The sequence below is a fragment of the Prinia subflava genome, chromosome 4, assembly GCF_021018805.1.
Source record: "Prinia subflava isolate CZ2003 ecotype Zambia chromosome 4, Cam_Psub_1.2, whole genome shotgun sequence".
In the NCBI taxonomy this organism is placed as follows: domain Eukaryota; kingdom Metazoa; phylum Chordata; class Aves; order Passeriformes; family Cisticolidae; genus Prinia; species Prinia subflava.
In genome coordinates, this window is record NC_086250.1 from 12,502,940 (window position 1) to 12,526,257 (window position 23,318).

At 43.5% G+C, this 23,318-nt stretch overlaps 1 long non-coding RNA gene across 1 annotated transcript in view; it reads left to right on the forward strand.

The window, feature by feature from the left end:
* The first annotated feature begins 3,912 nt into the window (after positions 1–3,912).
* Positions 3,913–23,318, forward strand: part of LOC134549676 (uncharacterized) — a 145,685-nt gene continuing 126,279 nt past the window's right edge. Inside the window, exon 1 of the long non-coding RNA XR_010080151.1 lies at positions 3,913–4,200. This is a non-coding gene — a long non-coding RNA (uncharacterized LOC134549676). The remainder of the gene's footprint in view (positions 4,201–23,318) is intronic.

Genomic DNA, 23,318 nt, shown 5'->3' on the forward strand with positions numbered 1-23,318 from the left:
CAATATTTATTGGCTGTGACATTGAAGAATAATCACACCTTCCACTTGGTTTGTGTTTTTAAATGCAAGGATGAAGGTGGCGTGTGAGCACCACAGTTATTACAGCCAGCTCCTCCAGCAGAGGTAGCGGTGTGTGGTCCTCGGGCTCAAACCATTAATTTAAGGTACAGCCTGTTGCATGCTCTGCAGTGATTACGTGTCCCTGCTGGGATACACAGCCAGGAAAGGCTTCACCCAGCAGGATCATGTTTTGGGCTGGGTTGACTGTTGCTGGAAACCCCCCCAGGCAGCTTTCCTTTTCTCAAATACACATGTCACTTGATTTGAAGTCTTTCTTTATGCCTGTTTTGTTTTTGTGTTTTTTCCTTTCTCAAGACTGCAGACAAAAGGAAGTCTCAGTATTTTTGATGCTCTTGATATTGACATTTTTAGTTTTTATTTTGACTTACCTTGATGGTAAGACAGTCCCCAAAACAGTAGACCTACCAGCAAAAATATTTCTAACCTCTAGAAAGCAACAATCAAAGAACATACAGCCTTTTCTGTTCTTTGGGAAAAGCTGACTTTCCCAAACAGCACCTAGTGCTTTTTCTCTCTCCTGCTCCTAAGAGTGAGTCCTGAGCAAATGCTGGTTTGACTGCATGCTACATCTCTCACTATATTTTAATTCACTTGAAGTTTCATTTACTGTTTTAGTACAAGCCTAGGTCCTACTGGGACCAAGCAGTTCCTTGGTATTTTTAGTGTGGTTTCTACTCATATGATGACTGGCCATGTCTCATCCTCTTGAAGTCACCAATTCTGCCATTCTTTCATGAGCAGGAATGAGAGCTGAGGGGACAAAGAGGGTTCTAAACCATCTGCTCTGGATCCTGGGAACACCCTGGAGCTTGCATGGCTCAAAGAGCAATTGCAGAGCTGACTGTCCTCTACATCCTCTAAGTGTTCACAGCATTTACAGGATGGGCAGGGTATCAGATCAGATCCAGCCGGCGTGGGTTTAGGAGGGGTAGGTTGTGTTGGACCAACCTGATCTTGTTTTATGAGGTCACCGCCAGGTGACCCACCTGGTGGATGCAGGGAAGGCTGTGGATGTTGTCTGTCTGGACTCCAGCAAGGCCTTTGGCCCTGTCTCCCCCAGCACACCCCTGGAAAAGCTGGCAGCCCACGGCTTGGACAGGAGAACTCTGCTGGGTCAGGAACTGTCTGCATGGCCAGGCCCAGAGAGTGGTGGGGAAGGTTCTGTATCCAGCTGGGGGCCAGGCACCAGTGGTGTCCCTCAGGGGTCTGTGCTGGGGCCAGCTCTGTTCAATATTTTTATTGATAGCATGGATGAGGATTTTGAGTCTTTCATTGGTAAATTTGGAGACGACACTAAGCTGGGAGCATGTGTTGATCTGTTGGAAGGCAGGAGGGCTCTGCAGAGAGACCTGGAATGGTTGGATGGATGGGCAGAGTCCAATAGGAAGAAGTTTAATAAGTCCAAGTGCCAAGTCCCGCATTTTGGCTACAATAACCCCCTGCAATGTTATAGGCTGGGGACGGTGTGGCTGGACAGTGCCCAGGTGGAAAGGGACCTGGGGGTGCTGGTGACAGCAGCTGGTGACAGGAAAGCCAATGGCTCCTGGCCTGGATCAGGAATGGTGTGGGCAGCAGGAGCAGCGAGGTCATTCTTCCCCTGGCACTGAGGTGGGGCCACACCTCGAGTGCTGTGTCCAGCTCTGGGCCCTCAGTTCAGGAAGGACATTGAGACACTTGAGCACATCCAGAGGAGGCAACGATGCTGGAGAGGGGCTTGGAGCACAAACCCTGTGAGAAATGACTGAGGGAGCTGGGGTTGTTTAGCCTAGAGAAAAGGAGACTCAGAGGTGACCTTATCACTCTCTACAACCTCCTGAAAGGTGGCTGTAGCCAGGTGGGGCTTGGTCTCTTTCTCCAGGCAGCAACTGACAGAACGACAGGACACAGCCTTAAGCTGTGCCAGGGGAAATACAGGTCGGATATTAGGAAGAAGTTTTTCATAGAAAGAGTGATAAAGTACTGGAACAGTCTGCCCAGGGAGGTGGTGCAGTCACCATCCCTGGATGTGTTTAAAACAAAGACTGGATGTGGCAGTCTTTGCCATGGTTTATTTGAGGTGTTAGCGCATGGGTTGGACTCAATGATCTTGAAGGTCTCTTCCAACCCAGTGATTCTGTGGCTTTTTGGAACCAGTTAAGTCATAGCATAATGTATTCATCCACAGTTCCCTTGACACCTCTTTTCACCATTCTGTCTGTTTTCTGCTGGGTAGAGAGGAGAAAAATGATGTGGTGGAACTGTAAGACAGTTGAGAATAAGGCTCATTTTATCTACACCTACAAAAATGCAGCAGAAAGAAGCTGACTTAAGTTGATCCTGCATTTATTTCTGGAGCTGCTGCACTGGTGCTCCTTGTTCCTTGAATTTGTTCCTGCAACTCCAGCTATGGTTCTGGCTGTGTTGTTTTCCAGGCAGTGTTTTTTCCTCCATTTGAAGAAAACCCCAGGTTTCCAGTGCTCACAATGGCAATCCTGACTGTCCAAACCTTCAGATTCTAGCCCTGTTAAATCTGAGGAATTCAGCATCTGAAAGTTATTTCGCACCTAGTTTTGTCAGCTGATGCTCTGCTTTTTGAGATAAAGTATTTTGGTATGCAGACAAAGCCCAGAGTTGTTTTCCAGATCCTCTACTATTTCTTGGGTCATCATCTAACTGCACTAATCAGGCCTGGACAAAACTGATATAACCAGGCAGAGATGTTACTTGCAAGTGACTCAATGAGGCCATGATTTAGTGGTGGCCTTGGCAGTGTTTGGTTGATGGCTGGCCTCAGTGGTCTTGGAGGTCTTTCCCAACCTATTCTGACCTAAAGATTTGAGGTGTGATGTTTAACCTATTGGGAGGGAAAAGCAAAGCCTGGCCTGCCTCCTTCCCTTAATACTCTCTTCTTAAGCCTGACATTCATCATCACTGCACAGGTAGAATAATAAACTAAGCTTTTTTAAACTGACAGCATATTAATAAGATTATTTTTTACTTGTGTACCTACGTAAAGAAAAGTTAGCAGTATGGGCTTGAGATTTTTTTTGTGCATTGAATAGTACATTGTCTGAATATTATGGGTTTGGTTAGTCCTATAAAAAGTAATTTTCCAGTTATCTATGTATCCACACACTTAGAGTTGGAAAAAAGCCTTAAAATTTATAATTACCAGCTCAAATATTTGTAGCAGGCAAACATCCCAGGCAACTCCTTCAGCAATATTGCTGACTGGAATTGAAAAATGCTTTCTTCTCAGGTTGCCATTTACCTCCCAAGGATTTGCTTGGGACTGTTCCTCCCTTCCCTGGCACTTGTTTGCAGTCTACCTCTGCATCCTATCCCTGGGTGGCATTTGTACCTGCAGAACAAATTCCCTGACTGATATGAGGCTTACTTTATTTTCACCTGCCTTCTTTGCCTTGATTTCCTTTGGCACTGCCCTTAATGTAGAAGAAATCTTCAAGGCTGGCAGTTGCTCTTGAAAAATGAAAGATGGAAATGTTGTAACCTGACATAATTAATACTCAGTGTGTTGCTTTACTACCAGCACAAATCACTCAGCTGCTCAAATCTTGTGTTGATGGGGAAATGCACTGGGTAAAGAAGCAAAGTGAAATAAATTTTACATGTGTAGAAGTTTCATGCATTTTAATGGAAATGTAGTGGTAATACTGTTTAACTAGGAGCTCTATCAGGAGGATTAAATTGCTGAAAGAAAGTATTTCTGATAAAATGCACTGCAGTGTTAAGGGAAATCCAAGTGAATGTGTGCACATATGTTACTCCTTAAATGCTTTCCAGGCTTGTTTTTAATGAGACTTTTGTCACTGCTAATTCAGAGAAATTTGAAGCCACTTCTTCCCTCTTATCAAGCTGTGGGCCTGAGAGTTGCCAGCTGAGGTGTGGCTCATCCTGTAGTAAGTGTTGGCACTTGATTTCCACTCTGATAATTTTACAGCCTGCTTTGTTTGACAAGTCCCTCACGTAGGTGTGTTTGTTTAGTTATTGCAGTTTCACGAGCTACAAATGAGGCTACACGCTGACCAAGCCACGCTGAGACAAGAACAAGGGGAGAACCAGTGCTTGGATCAGCAAGTTGCCAGTCTGTCAGCTGAGTTTATGGATCTGCAGGAAAGGGTGAGATCGATAGAGGGATAATAGAGGCTGTTGGAATGTTTGAGCCTTGGGAGCGGGTTAAACCACGGGTTTTTATGCAGCTGAGGTTTTGCACGGGCACGTTTGCTCCTGCGTGCCTCAGAACATAATTCACTGCGTGAGTAACGTTGCAGGGCTGTTTACTTGGAGATATTATGAAAAGATAACCTGGGGTTCTCAGCTACACGTGGTTCTGGAAGGCTTCCAAATGCAGCACTGCTGTAACTGCCTTGTATTTCTATACCTGGAATAAGCCAGAGGGGACCAGAGGAAAAGTACTGTGGGTTTGTTTTTTTTTTTTTCTTTTAAAAGGAGTTGAAGTCTGATACAGTTACATGGTTTAAATGGAGATTACTGAGCAGTTATTTAAAATGTGGGAGGTGCTCAACCTTTTCATGGCTGGAGAAGGCAAAAGGCTTTTGTTGGAGGTAATGACACGCCCTTCTCTTTATGACTACTGATCCAATAAATTGCATTCTGGTAGATTTTACACTTGAGTAATGTAATACATTTTTTGGTACAGTATAAATCCAGGCAGACAGTGGGCCTAACTTTTCAGTAGTTGCACATGGATGCCTATAATTTTTATCTCTTGACACAGATGAGATACAAAATGTATGACATCTAGCTGTGTTGCATTAAGTGACTGTAATTATTCCCCCCACCTCCAAAAAAAGCCTGGGTTTGGTCAGATTAGTGAATGGGTAGGGTATGCTGTGTGTGGAATCCTCAGTGGAATTGTCCATAAGGATGAAATACTGCTCAGTTTAGACTCAGTTCAGCGTTCCTTTATAACTCTGTCCTTGAGGGTCCATTGATGACTGCAAGTGGAGCTTGAGCTTAACTCCAAGTGCTGGACCTGGGGTCAGGATGCAGGAGTGGGCCAAGCAGCAAGAGGCTGTGGGTTCTGCCTTGCTGTGTCTCTAGTGTCAAATGCTTAATATTGAAGTTTTCAGTGCACAGGGGAAGAGCCAAGGGCTGCTCTTCATCTGTTCAGCAATCTAAACTCTTGATATCCTGCTGCTTGTTTGGCTCGTGTCAAACATCTGTGTAGACTCCAAAACAAAGGCCTATTTTCAAGGGCTTTTTTGAAAAGCAGCATGTGTGTGTTGCAAGGGAAGGTAGTGGTGCTGGTGGGAAGTCTTGACTGCATGTGGTCTCCAGGTTAACTCCTAAAATGTGTGTAGACCAAGCACGGGAAGCAGGAGAGGAGTCAACTTGGGTCAAATATGTAATTGCTTGTATTAAAAGGCCAGGACTGACTTAATCCTAAACTTGCTTGCCAAAAAGTTAAGAATCAAGTTGTTCTTAGGTGGATGTTTGTCTACCTCCTGTAACCAGCACAATGGGAACAACCTATTCTAACTTAAAATTCCTGGAGCTTTCTCTGTCCTTCCTTAGTCACTGGAATGGTGAACGTGGCAAGTCATTTCAGACACCTGTTGTAATGTAGGAGGAATCATTTCATTCTCCATGGGATTTTCTCCTTGTCTGTAGAGGGTGCTCAAATGCACGGAGGGTTCAGGATGTCTGTCCTTGGTGTCCCTAGTCTGGTGAGGATATCCTCTGGAGGAGGTAGCTGAGGCTGTTGTCATCTTTATTTAGATGTGCAAAATGCTTAAATGAGGTTGTGCAAAACCTGCCTACTGTTTAAAAGTGGGTTAAAACCCTAATGAATGTAATTTAAAGGATACCTTTTATCTTGGTCCAGACAAGATCAAAGCCAAGTTTCATTAGTATTTGTGGAACAAATGAGGTTATGTTTGTTTCTTTGGAGGCAATAATGGATCTGAAAAACAGCTTTTGAGCCTATTGGGCTAAAATTTTCTACTTGGGTTATTGAGTCCCACATGAATAGTGTTGTGCTGCAGATACTGGATTTTTGTAGAATAAGGTAGAAACAAAGAGGGTGATTGTTAAACATCTTTATTTTACACTAAGATCTGTCTGGCAACCCAGAAAAATGTAGTCAGGTAAATGGCAAAAGAACTGAAACAGTTTCCTCAAACTTGGTGCAAGCTTATTGCATCTGTTTGTTAATTAATAAAAAAATCCTCCTTCATCAAAAATGCATGAAGTAGTCCCAGCACCTAAAAGTGTTTGTGTGCTGTTTTAAAAATGCATTTTCAGTAGAAATGTGATGTTTGCACAATCATAGGGTTGTGGCTGCCTGTGTTTGCAAGTGCAGCCCTGCAGCAGTGCCAGCTGCTGTGTCTCCATGCTGCACTCTCAATTGAGTGGGAGCTGCTCCCTGGGTCCCATCAAGCCTGATGTCATTATGCTTGTTGCATAGCTGGGAAATGAGACTTCCTCTACTGAGAAATGTTTAATGTTCCAGCTAGAGCAGGCCAGAGTGCAGAAGAACAATCTGAGCTCCCTCCATCCTGAGGGTGATGCTGAGGCACATGTGTTTCCTGAATTTCTGCTAGCAACCCCAGGAATCAAAGGTGGATCTCTGCACTGCTCAGCTTGGATGGTGTAGTTACTTACTTAAAGATAGGTGAGCTAATCAAAGGTTAATGCAGAGGCTATTGGAAAAAGTACCAAGAAAAGGACTAATTTACACTAGTTTTCTGTATGGGGTATTCAACTTAAAGGACGACAGTTCAGAGAACTGTGATGCCAGTAGCATTTGTGAATTTGTGTGCTTGGTGTTTTCAAGGATGGCTCTGCTCTCCTTGTTTTCCTGCAAGTAGGGCAGTGCGTTGTCTCAGGGGCTGGTGTTTGATTGTACAAACATGGAATCGTTTGGGTTGGAAAGAACTTTAAAGAGCATCCAGTTCCACCCTCTGCCATGGAGAGGGACACCTTCCACTATCCCAGCTTGCTCAGATCGCCATCCAGCCTGGCCTTGATGCCAGGGATGGGGCAGCCACAGCTGCTCTGGGCACCCTGTGACAGGGCCTCAGCACCCTGACAGGGAACAATTTCTTCCTGATAGCCAATCTAAACCTCCTCTCTGTCACTTTGGAGCCATTTCCCCTTGTGCTGTCACTCCAGGCTCTTGTCAAGAGTCTCTCTCCATCTTCCCTGTGGGCTCCCTTCAGGCACTGCAAGGCTACAGTGAGGTCACCCCAAAGCCTTCTCCTCTCCAGGCTGAACAATCCCAATTCCTCAGCCTTTCCTCCCAGCAGAGGTGTATGAAGAACAGATACAGAAGCAGTTTCTTGTGGAAGGACAGCAAACTCTCCATTTCAAAGATCTTCAAACTCAGACCTTTAAAAATATCTCCCTGGCAAACACTGTGCCACTCTCAGAAACACCCCTCAGAGTGTATGGTCAGACATGGCACCTCTAGTGTAATCATTCCATTTGGAGGAGATATTAGAGAGAACTTTATCCTTGCCCTGCAAATCTGTGAATCCCTGATTCCAGGGGCATCCAGCAGCAAGGAAAGGAAGTGGGTCCTGGGAAATGCATCTGAGCCTTGTCCTGGACCCCGTGGGTGTTGATGGGTTTTGGCTTAGGAGGTGAAGACTCACCTCCCCGGGGTATATTGGTTAACAGAACAAAAAAAAAAAAAGAGCTGCAAAAAAGACAGTGTGCAGGGAGAAGCTCTGGGGCACTTAGCTAATGTCTGTTGAAGGCAAAATAAATGAGACTTGTAGGAAACTTGACAAACTGCACTGACAAGTTTTTCTAGTGATTAGAGCATTTTTAGCTAAATGGTGCTGAGAAGAGTAAGCTCATAAAAAGAGGAAGTGAGATTTACCCAGATATTCTCAAAAGTGAACTTTTGGTCTTCTGATTGCAACTTGATGTGATTCAGTGAAGGATGTAACCTCGTGCTTCAGATTCTCTTAAAATAATATTTTCCACTCTGAGAAGCAATAGATTGCTAAAATAATTGAATCTAAATTATGTTTTATCTTGTTTTAGTGAATATATAATTGAATCAAGGAAAATAATTTTATGAAGCAGTGCTTGGAGCAGAACTGCCCAAACAATCCAGTAATGACTTAAAAATCAAAGGGAAGAACATTCTAAGTCAGCACATCAGAAATTAGACTATTTTTGAGTTTGGATAAAGACTGTTCTCATGGGTAAAGGACTGTGATAGGTTAGGATACTGTACAGTGTGTGGTGCAGTAACCCAAAGATGCTCTCATGTCATGGTGTGCTCCATCACCTGGACCAGTTTTTGGCTAAAAACCTGTTGTAGGCATCACAGAAGGTGCATACATCTTGATGTATGGCAAGGAAATCCATCAGCTCTCCAGAATGGATTTCTCCTTTCTCTAGATTTGCTCTGGAGGCAACCACATTTTCTACAGTCCTGGCAAAAACAGAAGGCTTTTAAAGCAAAATACAGTTTGTATGGTTTAATGTAAGTATTGAAATAATAACTTGGGTGTTGGTAGCTGGGAAAAATTTGGGATTTTTTTTTAACTGGAGTTTCATCTCCTTTGTAGCTGGGGCTTTTTTTTTAACAGGCGTTTCTCCTCCTTACTTAATGAAGAAGCATGAAATCCCAGTAAAACTTCTGAAATTATTTTGACTCCATCAAGTCCGGGAAATACAAAAGCAGCCTTTCTCAGGGTATTCTGTTACTCTAATCAGCCAGAAGAGGACTGGGTGTTTCATGAGTAAAAGTAGGTTGTAATACTTAAATCCCAGGCTGGTTTTTGGAGCTTTGTTTCTAATGTAGCTGAGCTAGTTTGCCTTTACTAAATATAAGCTAATATAGAAGGTGCTGAAACTTTTGTAGCACATTTGTGACTTTTTAAATTTATTTTCACTTAAGTTTGTATTTTGGATGCTGAAGTCAAACAGTCCATGCAATGGTCATAGGCTTTCCTTTAGGATGTGGATGTTTGGTAGACTTGGTAGGCACTTCTCTGGGGGGCTTGGTGTGTGTGAGCTCTCTGTGCTGCTCTGTGCGTGTTTCCCTGCCCTAGGTTTGGCTCCTGGTGGCAGAGAGCCACAGTGGTTTTGTGGTGTGACAGTTCCCAGTGTATGTGAGGAGTTGATGGCTGATGTGAGTTCTGGTGACTGTTGTGTAAATTCTCTGTACACCTTCACTCTTGTGAGGCATCATTCTGGGTGTGTACCTCTGCATGCTCCTGTAAAGCCTGTGTGAGCCCCAGAGAGCAGCAGAGTCACCCCAATGACACCAAAGGTGCCGGCAGCCCCTGGAGCCTCTGCCAGAGGCATTTTCAGCCCCCAGGCTGGCATTTGATGTGAACAGACCTGCACCAGGTTGAGGGTGGGAGAGCAAAGCAGATTCATGGTTGCACCAGGGATCCCAGGAGCAGATGGAAAAAGCAGTGGCACTCTGAAGAGAAGCTCCTCTTTGGGGGTGCCCAGGGCTTTACCAAGGGTAAATCTTCTCTTCTTTGAGGACTGTCCTGGAGATTTCAGCCAGGCAAGCCAGTGGCAGACAGTGAACCTGGTTGTGGACACGGAGCTGGTTTGTGAGCAGTGGGATGCTCAGACAAGCCCCTTGGCAAGAATGAGTCCACAGTCATTGCTAATGGTTTTGTCATGGGAGTCTGGATGCAGTTAAGAAATGATTTGGAGTTGCTTTGTTCAGTTTGGCACAGTGCATCTTAGGTGTCACCCCTTGGCTTTTTAAGGTGAGCTTCTACCCCACCTCATCTGACCTTTCTTGAATGCTAAACCATCTCCAAAAATTATTATTAGTGTGTCATAAGTACATCAGCTTCTTAATTATTGTTATAGGCAAGATTTACCACCCCATCAAACACACTTGCAAGGGTGCTCTGGCCTCCTCCCTTCCCAGGACGGTGATATTATATATTCATAATGACAAAGCAGGAGCAAGCCTCAGATGCAGATGTTCTCCTGTATCTCAGCAGGACTGCTTCCTGTACCTGCCACTCCAAATAAAGACCAGGCTTACATGATGCTCTAGCAATGAGGCACAGCAGCAAGGAGTCCTGCAACATAAAACTCTGAGTGGCTGCCAGAACGAGTGAAATGCACACACATGTCCTGTGTGCCATGAGATGACAAATGCAACCCTCTTTAGGACTAAACAAGAGGACACATGTCACTGGAATTCAGTGCCTGTGCCTTGTTGTGGGTTTCTTTTTCCAGCAGCAAAATGCATCACAATAACCCAGAAATTTAGCCTGAGTTAGGAAAATTCTTATTTTTTGTGCTGTTTTTCTTCTAAATTGTGCTTAGAAACAGAGTTCTGCTGCTGCACTTGGAGTGAGTGGTAGAAATGAGACATCACTGGAGTGAGATGCTGCAGTATGCTAAAAAGTGATGCAGGACAGACCTCACAGTAGTGTTTGTATTACAGAGCAAGTCAATACATCCATTCTGGATGTTGCCATCCATCTGTGTTAATAGGAATTCTACTGGTGAGGAACTAAAAGTTCTGGGGGCCTAACTACCCTGTGAGAATTCAGCAGCTCGACCTCTCTTTGTGACTTGCATGCTCTACTGGCAGACACAAATGTTTGGATGGATTACTGGAACTATTCTGAATTAACAAAAAATCTTTTTTGGGGGGATTAGACTATAACCTCAGGAATACCTTTTTGTGTGTGTGTCTCTTTCTCTTCAGAGACTGCTGGTGTAGCCTTGACTTCCTTTATCTGCTACAGAGCTGAGCTAATTTGTTGCAGGTCGAGACCAATAAGTCTTTCTGGTTCTCTGCTCTTCTCTTTGTGGACAAGAGAGGTGGGAGGACAACTCAGGGGGAGCTTGGTTACACCCTGCTTCTTGATCAGGGCATGTGGTGAAATTCTTTATGAAAGGAGGTAACGATTTTTATCTCTCTTGGAGGTGGATGGGAAAAAGAAGAAAGACAAATCACTGATTCTGCTAAGCCGTGAGCAATGAAGACAAGGCAGGAGTTATTTTCCATTTGTCTTTTTGAGGGATGATATGAATAAAGCAAGAAGTCAGTAGCTTCTTCAACAATGCTCTGCCCATCCCTGTGCACAATCCCCCACCCTTACTGCCTGGCAATGTAATATCACTTGTATTTCCTATACCTCTGCTTTGACTGATGTCTCAGTGACCTGCTCAGAGCTGACGAGTTTAATTTTCAAATACTCTGCTCCATGGGTAGTGTTCTTGTCTGGCTCTGCCAGCCCCCAGAATATGTGACACCCATTGTTGCAGCTGTGACTTTCTTCTTCAGTGGACCAGTGTCACTGTGATTTATATTTCTGCCTGACTAAGGGATTTGGATTTTAAAATAACATCATGGGAGGAATCCCAGTTAGCTAAATTCATTTCATTGACACTGATTATCTGGGACTAGGTCTGTGGTGATAAATTTGCCATGGAAGTTGTTCTTGGTTTAGTGGATCCCATGAGACCATGCTGTGTGCAGGCTCCCAGCACTTGCTGTTCCTTTTGTGTATTGGAGGGCAAATTTTAGGGGAGGCACAAAGAGTGATGAGACCTGCTAGGAATTTTTTAATAAAGTTTTTGGCAAGATGGGAGTCTGTCAAGAAACATTTTTGTTTGCAGCACATTACTTCGAGGCTGCTGACAGCATTTCCACTTCCAGAACTGGATTACTGAAGATGGAGAGTGTTCAGTTTAGTGAAAAATCTTCTGGCTTTCTGATGAATTAGAAGTGCCTGCATAAGCATGTACTTGTGTGTAAAAGCTGCATTTCTCAGCTGTATTGAATGCAGTTCTTGTCTGGTTGTGTGGAATCCTTTTTAAGGATACCTGTACTCTCCCTCTTCTGTAATGAAATCTGCTGTCCTGAGAAGGGTGCATGAAGAAATATGGGCTTGTGTTTCTAGGATACTGGTCAAAATGCTCTTTTTAACCAAGTTTCTGGCTTTGAGTCATCCAGTGGCTGTGCTTGTTGCTGAGAAAGATGACCTCAAATAAGAGAGGGGAGATCAACCTTAGCTGAAAAGCAATATCTGTGATACTGTTGGGTTTTGTATGATTTCAGAATTCAATGGCTGTCAAATGTTTTGAAGCGCCTTACATTCATTTTTAAAGCATCACCTCTGGTCTGAAGAACTGACCAAGTAAGAAATCAGGAACTTCAAATCAGACACCTCTGCTTGGAAGGAAAATATTTACCTGGAGTTGGAATGATTGTGCCTACTACGGTCCTGGGATTTGTTAGCCATGGTGTGCTCCAGCCCCTCTGGAATATGCTGTTCTCACCTTTATTGGTGCTGAGTAAGGTGTTTCAATCTCAACGAGGTTTGCTACTGCAGACCTTGCATGACAATTACAGAATTAAGCTCCCTCTCCAGCATGCACATACTCAAGGGTATTCTGCCTTTGGGTTGAATAATTGCTCACTTTAAATGTTATATATGCATTTGTGGTGAGTGTGTACATATGGGGATGGGAGGGAAGAATGGGCAGGGAAAAGATGTAATTATTCAACAGAAGCCTTAGCCTTGCATTATAAATATGGATCATGACTTAAGGAGCCTGAGGACGTAATAGATTCATCTTCTGCTTGAATATCTACTTTTAATCATAAATTTGCCTGAAAGTCCTTATGTAAGATGTGCACTGACATTCAAGGTCCCTGTGACGTGTGTTGTCCATGTGCAGCGGCAGTGGGGCTGAGGAGCAGGGCATGCTGAGTTGGAACAAGGCCAGTCTGCCTTTTCCAAAGAGGAAAACTTTCTGTGTACCAGAAAATGCCTACAGGTAAGGCAAGCACATATTTAGCATAAATGTCAAATCATTCAGTTGAAAGGAGGCAATTTCTGGAGGCATCAGTGTGGGCACTGGGGAGTGGGCTGGCAGCAAACGCGGATTGTGTGCGCAGCCCCAGCTTTGGGTGCTGTTTAACCTCTTCCCACCCAGCTCCTCAGCCCCAGCTTTGGGTGCTGTTTAACCTCTTCCCACCCAGCTTCTCTGCTCCCTGCATCTGCCCAGCCTCGGGAGCTGCCCCAAAGAGCAAGGGTGCAGCTGTGGAAGGGCAGAAGGGAGGCAGGAGAAACGCAGAAGGTTCAGCAGCCCTGAACTTCCTACGTGGCAGTGAAATAGGTGTGAACTAGGTGTAAAGAAGAGGCATTCAAATGGCCTCCTGTCCCCATTGCTGCAGAGGCAGAACTCCTAGAACACAGCCTGTGATTATCCAGAGTCTCCACAGTAAGGATTTGATATTAGCCTTCAGGCTGTCCTATAATTAAAGTTGACTACTTGGCAAAATTAATCAACAGTTTTGCAGATCATACACCTCTCTGTTGCATCCTTGTGATAGGCAAGCACAGGAGTCTTATTCTGCTTTTAAAAAGGTTATTTTCTCCTATTTACAATTTTGAATTTAATGGGAAATAGATTTCTGCAGTACAGTGCCTGCAAAATAACAGATGGAACTTGCTGTGATATCTTATTAGGCATTAGGCTACATCTTGTAGACTCTTGCCTTGTACACAGTTGTTCCCATAGCTCAGCCCTTGAGTAATTTTACTCTTTAGCCCAGCTTGTGATGTTCCCCTGAAGTGGAGCCCTTGAGTGTGTGGCTATTTGTGGAATGAGTTCTTGACTTTGCTTTGTGAGTGCTGGCTCTTAACTGAGATAAGGCTCTGGCACTGCTCTGGCAGAGATACGCAGTAACTCTGAATTCTCCCTCTCTAAAAAGACAGAAGAGATGAGGAGGAGGCGTGCTGCTTTGTGGCTGCTCAGCTCGTGAGTTCTCCTTTGGTTTGGTTGCAGAGTTCAGGCTCTCTGGAGTGTCAGTGCAGATGTGCAAGGGAGAAGATCAACTTATGGAGCCAGAGACCCAATAAAGAAAACCAACAGTTTGATATCAAGGGACTTTTGTCTAGAAATGATGACTTTTGTTAACCAATATATCATCCAAACCTTTCCCTGTGCTGTGAGGGAAGCATCCCAAGTGGCAGTAGTGTCATTGCACGTGTGTTGTCTTCACAGCCGGTCTGGTGTTTGTCATGCATTTCAATGACAAATGATGCATTATAGGAGTCTCTTCTTCTTTGGGTTGCTCAGGATTTCTTCAGAGCAAACTAGGGGCTCTTCCCTGAAGGAGCTCCTAAAATTTACAGCATAATTACTCAGTAATGCTGCAGAAGCCAAAGATTGAAATTATTGAGGAACAATTAGAAATTTCCTTGAGGGAAACAAGCGTATTGTTAAGGGATGAAATTTGATACGACAACTGACCTTTTCCTTGTTCCCAAGAAAAGAATGAGATTTTATTTTATTCTCTCCCCCCTGCCCCCCATAGCTTGTGGGGTCAGGCAACACAGCTATAATTGTGTGTGTGATACATTTAATAAATTATTACTTCAACACTTTATTTCTAGAAGAAGCAGCAGTGTAAGGCTCTATTTGGATATACGAACAGGAAAACCCTTTCCAAGGAACTCTGTGCTGGGATGTCGTGGAGAGCTGCCATGAGCATGTCCCCCTGACAAGCTGGGGGACAGTATGGGAGGGCAGTGCCAAGCCTGCTGCCTTCCAGCAGCATCTCTAAGTGATCCTGCCAGCCAACAGAACCTAGGGGACCAAGAGGCCAGAGCACTTTTGTTTTATTTCAGTTTTCCTTTGGAAGTGCTGTGCCAAGGTCTGTAAGTGAGGACAGCCAGCATAGCTCGGGCAGGAACACATGCACACAGTTCTCTCCTACAAAAAGAAATTGCAGTTCCAGCAGGAGGGATTACAGGGGCTGCTGTATGCTTTGTTCGTTCAGTTCTATTTGAAACCTCACCTTTTTTTCCTACTTTAATGTATTTAAATAAGGAGCATTGAAACAGTTGATCTAAAAGGGGAAACAAAAGCCAGCAGTGCAGGTTTTATCTTCTTGAGGGTTTTGGCACTAGGAAGAATTTGTTCCCTGCCCTCTAAAGCAGATGCTGAAGCTGTAACCAAAATGGAGACAACTTTTGCCCCCTCTGTGGACAGTCCTGCTTTCTTAGCGCAGTTTCTTCTGCAGCTTGCAAGTCTTTCTGTGTGGTGTATCTTGATAGCTCAGGATTAGTTTGGAGACAGTTCCCCTATTAGCTTGTCTGTCCTGAGCATCTGTAGATCAGAGATAAAGAAGAGACATACGTAAGCAAAATACAGAGCCAAGAGGAACACACCACATTAATTATTTTTTTGTTTCGCAGAGCCTCTATACACACACTCATAAATGTTTCTGTGCCTACTTTCAGTAAGTGAGAGATGAAGAGGAGGTAATACTTGGTTGTTGGAGGAGGGATGGGATATCTGAGGTCTAATTTCAGGCATTCCCCTGGCCCATGCCTCAGTAACTGGGAAGGGTGTCCCTTTTGTGCACTTTGGGATCTACAGGTGCTTCACCACAGGAAAATGGTGCTGCTGAATGTTGGAGTTTGGGCACATGCCAGCTGATCCACTGAAACAAAGACCTCTTCCTGCAGTCACCCTGGCAGCTGAGGGTGTGCTTGGTGCTGCAGGTGAGCCCTTTATTGAGGGATAGGAAGCTCCTGGACACTGCTGTACTGACTGTCCATGTGGGGACTGACACCTTGGCCCAAAGCAAGATGAAAGGCACTGCACTGCAGAGTGCCAGGAGGGGATGATGAGTGTTTTGGAGGATTTCCTTTGAGTCTACAGAGCTGACTGAGCAAATCTGACTGGACAAGTGTGCACTAGGACAGGTCCTGAAATGTGTTGTGTCCCCAGAGCTGCTGACATGTCTGGTCATGCTGGGATTTTTCCTGTTGTGGCTGGGTGCTGTGTGTGAGGAAGCAAGTCAGCACTGTGCTGCAAGCAGTCATCTGCTGCTGGCTTGTGAAATGGAGAGCTACTGTCAGAGGGGTCATCCAAAATAGCATCAGGGTTTGATAGGAAATGGAGCTGGCTTTTATCCTGTGCTGTGTTAATCCCAGCAGCATTTCTCTGTGCTTTCTGTTAGTAACCAGGCTGCTGTCCATACAGTTGTGTGTTGTTTGTGTAGCACCATGGGGATGTCTTTGATAAGGGCTGAGCCCAGAGCAGCCCATGGGCTCCAGTGTCACAGGGAATTTTCCACAGATGATTTTTGTGGAGCTTGCTTCAAGCTCTTGATCACGGTTCCTGTACCAGAGCTACAGAACCTTGTCAGCAGACTGTGAAAGAAAACTGCACTTAGAATTGCAGAGTCAGAGAATGGTTTGGATTGGAGGGGACCTTAAAGATTATCCAATGCTGCTCCATTAATTGGGTGATATATGTGTGCACAATGAATTTGTGAATGAAATATATATGGAGACCAACTGCTGCATCTTGATGGATAAAAACCAGCTCTTGCACAGGTGTCTGTGGATGATCGCTGAGATAATACAAAGTGGAAAAAGTGTCCATTGAGCCAGGTGGGGAAAGGTTGGTGAGTTTAAGACTGGCACCTGGTTCTGAATTTTAACACTGGGCCAGAAAGGCATGAGTAGTTCTGTAAGCAGTCAGAGGTTTGTGTGTGACACCAGTTGTTTCTCACCTTGCCTGATGCTCGGTTTTGTAAAGCAGTGTATCTGCATCACTGGAATTCTGATCCTCTGATTTCTCTGCTGCTTCTCTCAAAAACAAATGTGTGTTGGGAGCTGACTGACTTTGAGAGACCTAACATGACTCTACTGTGTACATCATAGGAAAAGATAATATCCAACTTTTACTCAGAACAAAATACTTCAGTGCTTGAATCTGTGAAATTGAAAAGGTGTTCCCTTTATATCCATATTCCCTTTTTCCTCCCCTCTTGCCAGAGGCCACAAAAGTACAGTCTCAAAGAGAGACAGGTATTTTGTGGGAAGAGCAAACATGTTTTCTAATTGGACTTTGAAACGTGAAATCCAAGCCCTCTCAGCATGAGTAGAGTGGAATATTCAGGTTTGGAACTAACTTGGAAATTCAGACCCAGTATTAATGAAACAATTCTCATCCTTTCAAGGTTTCAGCTGAATTCTTGCTCTCAACTCTTGTTCAAAGGAGGGATTTTCAGACTGCCAAAGGCTGTGAGGTACTTCTGCCAACTTCTTGTGTGACAGGGACAATAAACAGCTTCCTGGCATGTGGGCAACGTGCACAGGAATGCTCAAGTGTGGGAGTGAGGAATCTCTGGAGATACTCAGGGGCTCTTATCTTCCTGTGGCGTGCTGTTATTGGCAGCCTCTGCTGCTCTGTACCTGAGCTCTCAATTTGTCACAAGTGGTTTCCTAGGATTTTGTACTCTGGTGAAGCATTGGGATCAGTATTATAGGAGCTTTCTGCACTTCCTAATTTCCACTAGAAGGCTAAATATGTATACAGCTAGAGAGATTACAAGCACTTGGGTATAAACTGCTGAGAAATGTGTTGTCCTTTTTGCCTGCCAGTTACTGATGAGATCCCACAAGCACATCCCGGGTTTCCAGCCTAGTTCACAGCTGGTTTGTGCTGATGATGTATCACAGGGTGGCTGTTTCCTCCTCATCCTCTCTGGCCCTCCTGAAATACCTCTGGATTTGTTTTAATGCAACTCCACCATAACAAATAGCTTGGGATAAGAGGAAAAAATGTCCTGGTTTTTTTCCAGGTGGGTGACTCTGCTCCCATCCTGGCACTATTGCCAACACTGTAGAGGAAAAAATCTACACTTCAATTCTCCTAGACCTACAAAACTGCAGAGGACTTGTGAGTTTTGTCACTTCTGTATTTCCTGTGTTATCCTTTAGATCTGAGAGGAACTAAAAATGAGGTGATCATAGAATAGACTGAGTTGGGAAGGGACCCACAAAGATCATTCAAGTCCAGCTGCTGAGGATATTTCCTGTGTATGTAAGCACCCATTATATAGATGTGCATTATAAGGGGGTTTCTTTGAGAATACATGACTTATAAAACATCACTGCATACCTGGTCCCCTCCCTGACACATCCATTTCAGTGAACTATAGGAGAACTGCACACCTCAAGGATGGCTGTGCTGCTTTCCCTTTCCACTTTTATTGCAGCCTACTCATTCCTATTCTTTCTTTTCACTGTTTCTAAATTTAGCTTACAGATCTATCTTGGATCATGCTGCTGGAACTGATGCAGGCATTTGGCCACTTAGGTGGCAGCTATATCTATATTTAGAAAATACTTCTGATGACTCCAGTGCCCCAGTGAATTCTACTTTCCTTACAGTGATGCTTATTTAAAGAGTAGAATATTAATGAACAACAAGATATTTGACATCCATACCGCAATTAAACTAATTGATTAATTAAGAGGCTAATTTAATGCTTACTAACAACACTTGCTGTGCAAAATAGGACTTATATTCACCTCGTTGGCATAGGCCTAGACCCAGCCTCTGCACCTGAATATGTGCTAAGTATAAAATTCTTTCTTCTTCTAAAAGTTGTTATCAAGCAAACTAAGGGTCAAAAAGTTTGTTAGCCATATGCCAAATCTTGGAAGACTTTGCCATGGTTGTGTATAGTAACCAAACAAATTTTCCAACCTTTACTAACTTGATATTCTTATTTAAAATGATGAAAAGGTGAGAAGTTATCTTCACTAAGGCCTTGGAACTAGATCTGCTGCACGTTGCTCTGGAAGAACTTAGCAGTGATACATTTTTTTAATAAGTCAAGAGACTTTGGATGCTTTCATCATTGTGCAATGGACTTTTTTTCAGCTTTCTGTATATAGAATCTTCTTAGCTGCACTTTCCCATTGAGGTAATGGAAAAGAACACTGTTTTCTCCTAAACAAATCTGGATTTTTTTTCCTGTCTCCAGCAAGTTCTTTTTAGCATTTCATTATATTTTGTCCTGTTTAGTCAAGTGCTATAATCTACTTATTGCTATTAGGTGTAAATTATTGGGGAGCATGCTTTGCTGGCTTGCTCAAAACATAAGAATTGACATCATGTGAGGTGTTTTAGCTTTCCACTACCAAAGGATGTTCACTCTTTCACTGAGGCTGTGATGACTCTGCCAGTCCCAATCATTATCTTGAAGGTGACCCTTCCTTTGGTGTCTGTCACTCGTTTCTCATTAAGCTATTTTTACCTATTTTCTTTGGGGAATTACATAAACCTATTAGGGCTTCCTCTTTATGAAGAGGTAGTGCTGTAATTTTCTGTAAATTTCTGTAATTTTATTCTAACATCACAAGTCCACTGCAAATAAAAGATTTCACTAGTGATTTTTGGTAACCTCCTGTTCCAAAGGAGTCTATAAAAATGCAGTTGTTCTCCATTAAATATAAGGATGCAAGTGGCTGTATGTAGGCTGGATGTAGGACAGCTTTTCGGGTTGTTCTCAGTTCTGTTCTGGGTATCCCCTTGAAGACTGAGGGGATGAGTGTTTAAGGAGCCAAGGTGAAAATGCCAGAACTGGGTTTGGTCAAGCAGTAGGTGGAAGCTTTGCCTGAAGCTGGCACTGGATCAGTGCAACCACGTGATTTTGGCCAAGGTCTGGCTTTTTAGAACTACCTCTGTTTGCTTGGATTAACTTTATAGGGATTCACATGGGTGCAGAGTTCTTTTATATGGAGCATCTTTAGCTGACCTTCAAGGAACCCTTCATCAAATCCACCCTCATCACACACTTCATTAGCTACACTTAACTGTGAAACTGTGCAAGCAGACAACCCTATTTTTAAAAATTAATAAGGAGGGAGAGGAGGGACGAAATAAATGGCAAGCAGAAGAAAGACACAACCAAAGAACTCCCTAAATCAAGCTTTTTTTGCCCTTGAAGGAAAAACAAGGCTTCAGACCCAAGAGGGACTTGACTTTGCAGTGTCTCAGGCAGAGTTGGAGTCAGTGTGAGCATCTATCCCAGAGGGCCTATGGAAAAGGTTAATAAGGATGGACATATGAGGAAAACTTCCTGATCTCAGCTTGCCTGAGTATCAAAACACTGGTAAATCCCTTTGCCCCCATCTCACTCTTGTGGCTCCTGCATATCTATGTCCTTACTTATTGCCTCCTCAGAGATCCCTCAGCTTTCTTTGTGATTTGGATGTCACGCCTTGGCTACTTTCTCCTGGATCAAAAAATGCTGAGCAACGTGGCTGATTTGTTATAAATCCCCTTTCTGTTTCGTAACTCTGTCTTCCAGCTTCAAAAATAGTTTCCCCTCATTGACTTGAGCAAATATGATAAATACAAGCAGTTGAGTCATCCTGAAAGGGCATTTGCTGGGATTTTTTTTTTTTTGGATGAATCATTTTAATTGGCTTCTTTGAAAACTGCATTTTTTTGAGCATTAAAAATTAATTAAGCGAGAGGAGGGAACACTTACGAGCAGTGTGTCTTTATGAGATTACTGATATTTGAGAAGCAGAATTAAATATCATATGGAGCCAGGTAAAACGATATTTCCTTCATAAAAATGTTCCCAAGTAGAGAGTATAAGGAGCCTACATCAGAAACTTAGAATAATTAAAGAGTTTATAACATGGCACAAAGCTTCTCTAAATGTACAGCTGAGTTCTGGGTAGAGAAGTATGAAAAGTCTGAACCCTGAGTGGCATAAATTAGCCCACATCTGCTGAAGTCTAGAAGTTGTTTTCTGTGGAGGGAGGGGAAAGAAAGTCTGCAGTGCATAGTGTATAATCCCATTTAGTGCTTTTCAGTTTTTCCAGAAATGTGATTAAACATGTGCAGACCAAGCAACTGTAAAAGCTGAAGAGAGTGGGTGACCTTAGTCTTGAAATATCCCCAGTGGCCTGAAGCTCCTTCAGTCAAAGACTTGGTTTAAATTTCATTGTTTGAGTTTACAGTGTTTTCAATGCCTGCCTGTGTTTACAAGAAGTGGATTAAATTAAAACCCTTCCCAAGCATTTGTTGTGATTTGACAGCCTGCTGAGTAATGCTCGTTGCACGTGTTTTTATTTTGTGGGACAGCTTTTCCCCACAGGTTTATGCACTTCTCTGGACAGATTTAACTGTGGGGCAGCTGGTCTGATCATAGACCAACCCTTTCAGTTCATCTGCAGGAGAAGCAAGTTGTATGTAGAGTTGTAGAATTACGTATGGCTTAGTTCAGTTTGGGGAGAGGAAATATGTGACGTTTTATACAATCCTGGCTGGCTAATATTTAACAATATTATTGTGGAGTGCCTGGAGGCAGAGCTGCTTCTGCATCATGTGGTTTGGAGAGCTGTTCCCTTTGCTGGGAGCTCTGGAGTTCTGTACAGGTTTTACCTCTAAAAGGTGAAGCATTGCTTAAGCTTGCAGGTGGGGAGATTAAGACAGTGATGTCTGTCCAAAAGAAAATTTAATTAGTCTCTTTTAATCCAGATAACTCTGGCTCAGCTTTTGTTTGCTGGGATTAAATGAGGGGGTGTATCATCATCCCTCCCAGCAAAAACATTCATGAGGGGTTTTCAAATTTTTTTTTCATTAGAAACCAGCCGGATTTTTAAAAAATTTTCTTCCGCACACACCAAGCTTCTTATTTTTATCATATTTTTCTCTTCCTTTTCCCACCACTCCATTTTTTTGCTTGTTCAGTTTTAGAAATGCAAGAAAAATGGAGACAGACTTTAGGTAGAAGGAAAAGAAAAAATCCAGGGTTTATTTTCTGTTTAAGGTGGTGGTACTTCAAAACTTTATATGATATTTTATTAGAAAAAACGCTTCACACAGCACTCTGCTTTGGCTTGGCTTTAAATATAATGTAGGAGTACAAATTGTCCTTTGAAGGGATGTGAAGGAATCTTGTGGTGGCTGTTAGAAACAAGCCTGACACTTCCTTACCTCTGGGAAACAGGAACCAAGGGGTGAACATCTTGGTCTACTTTGAGTGCCAAATATTTCTTTTTCCCATCACCTGCTCATCTTTCCTGTACCCCCCAAAAAAAAACCAAAAATGAGAATTCATTTCAGTATAGGTTAAAATATCACATTTGTGGTCATCAGATGAATTTGATGTAAAGAATGAGTGGGAGGGAAACAGAGCAGTTTTAAAGCATCCTTCAATTTTTGTGACTTTCTGCTTGCCCAGGACTGACTTGCTCCTTGATGCAATTTGAGAAAGGAACTCCAGGATGAAGTGTCAGAATTGGCTGGTTGGAGGGGACAATTTCTAATCACTAATTCTTCTCTTTTATATATATAGCCATAGAGAGCAGAATCTGATTTTTTTAAGTATATGAATTATGTATTGTTATTAAACAGTAATCAAACGATTCAAATGTGATTTAATTTTTAAATTAAATCCATTAAAGGCATGCCTTTTTAAAGCACTGGGCCCTAATAAAATGCTGCTTTCTGCTGCTCTTTTATCAGTAACTTTATTCACAATGCTGAATATTTTATGGTGCCAGGGGACATTGCATTATCTCTTCTGATATTGCCAACCCCATAAGATAATAAAGAAAAAATCTCTACTGTAATTTCTTTACTCATTTTGATGAGAAATATCTGGTAATTCATTAAATAGGAATGTATTGCTTTGAAAATGCAAATGAATGAAGTAACACTGGCATTAAAAAATAGCAGCCAAGGCATTACGTGATCTCTTAAATTATTTGCCCTTAAAGCAATTGCTTGGGATCTGTGTCCTTTCTGGTGGGCTGTGATCTGTGCCCTGGGGGCTGATGAGTGCTGTGTCCCTGGTCCCAGCAGGGCTGACACCCCCAGATCTGCCCTGGGGCTCTCAGTTCAGCTGCTGCAGGGTTGGGCTGTTTGTGGGTACTGCCCTCAGTTAAATCCCCTGTGGCTGAGAAGAGGCAATCCGGGGTTGTGTCTCAGGCAGTGTCCGATCTGTGTGTGTAAATACGGACAGTGGTGTTTTATGTAGGGTCTGTAAGGGCTGTTCCAGCAGTGGGCAGCCCAATGGAACCACACAGGGCTCTTGTGGTGCTGTCTGACCCAGCTGTGGAATCCTGGCATGGTTTGGGTGGGAAGGGACTTCAAAGCCCGTCCAGATCCACGGGCAGGGACACCTTCCACCACCCCAGATTGCTGCAAGCCCTGTCCAAAGTGGCCTTGGACACTGTCAGGGATGGGGCACAGCTTCTCAGGGCAACCTGTGCCAGTGCTTCACCACCCTCACAGTCGAGAACCTTTCCTAATATCCCATCTAACCCTGCTCTCTCTCTATGTGAAGCTATTCCTCATTGTCCCATCGCTCCAGGTGCTTGCAAACTCTCCATCTTTCTTGGAGTTTCCTTTCTTTTTTTGCCTGCTTTTGGAGATATTAGCAGAGGTAGGTCTTCCTTCACTTACTGGGATGCTCTTGG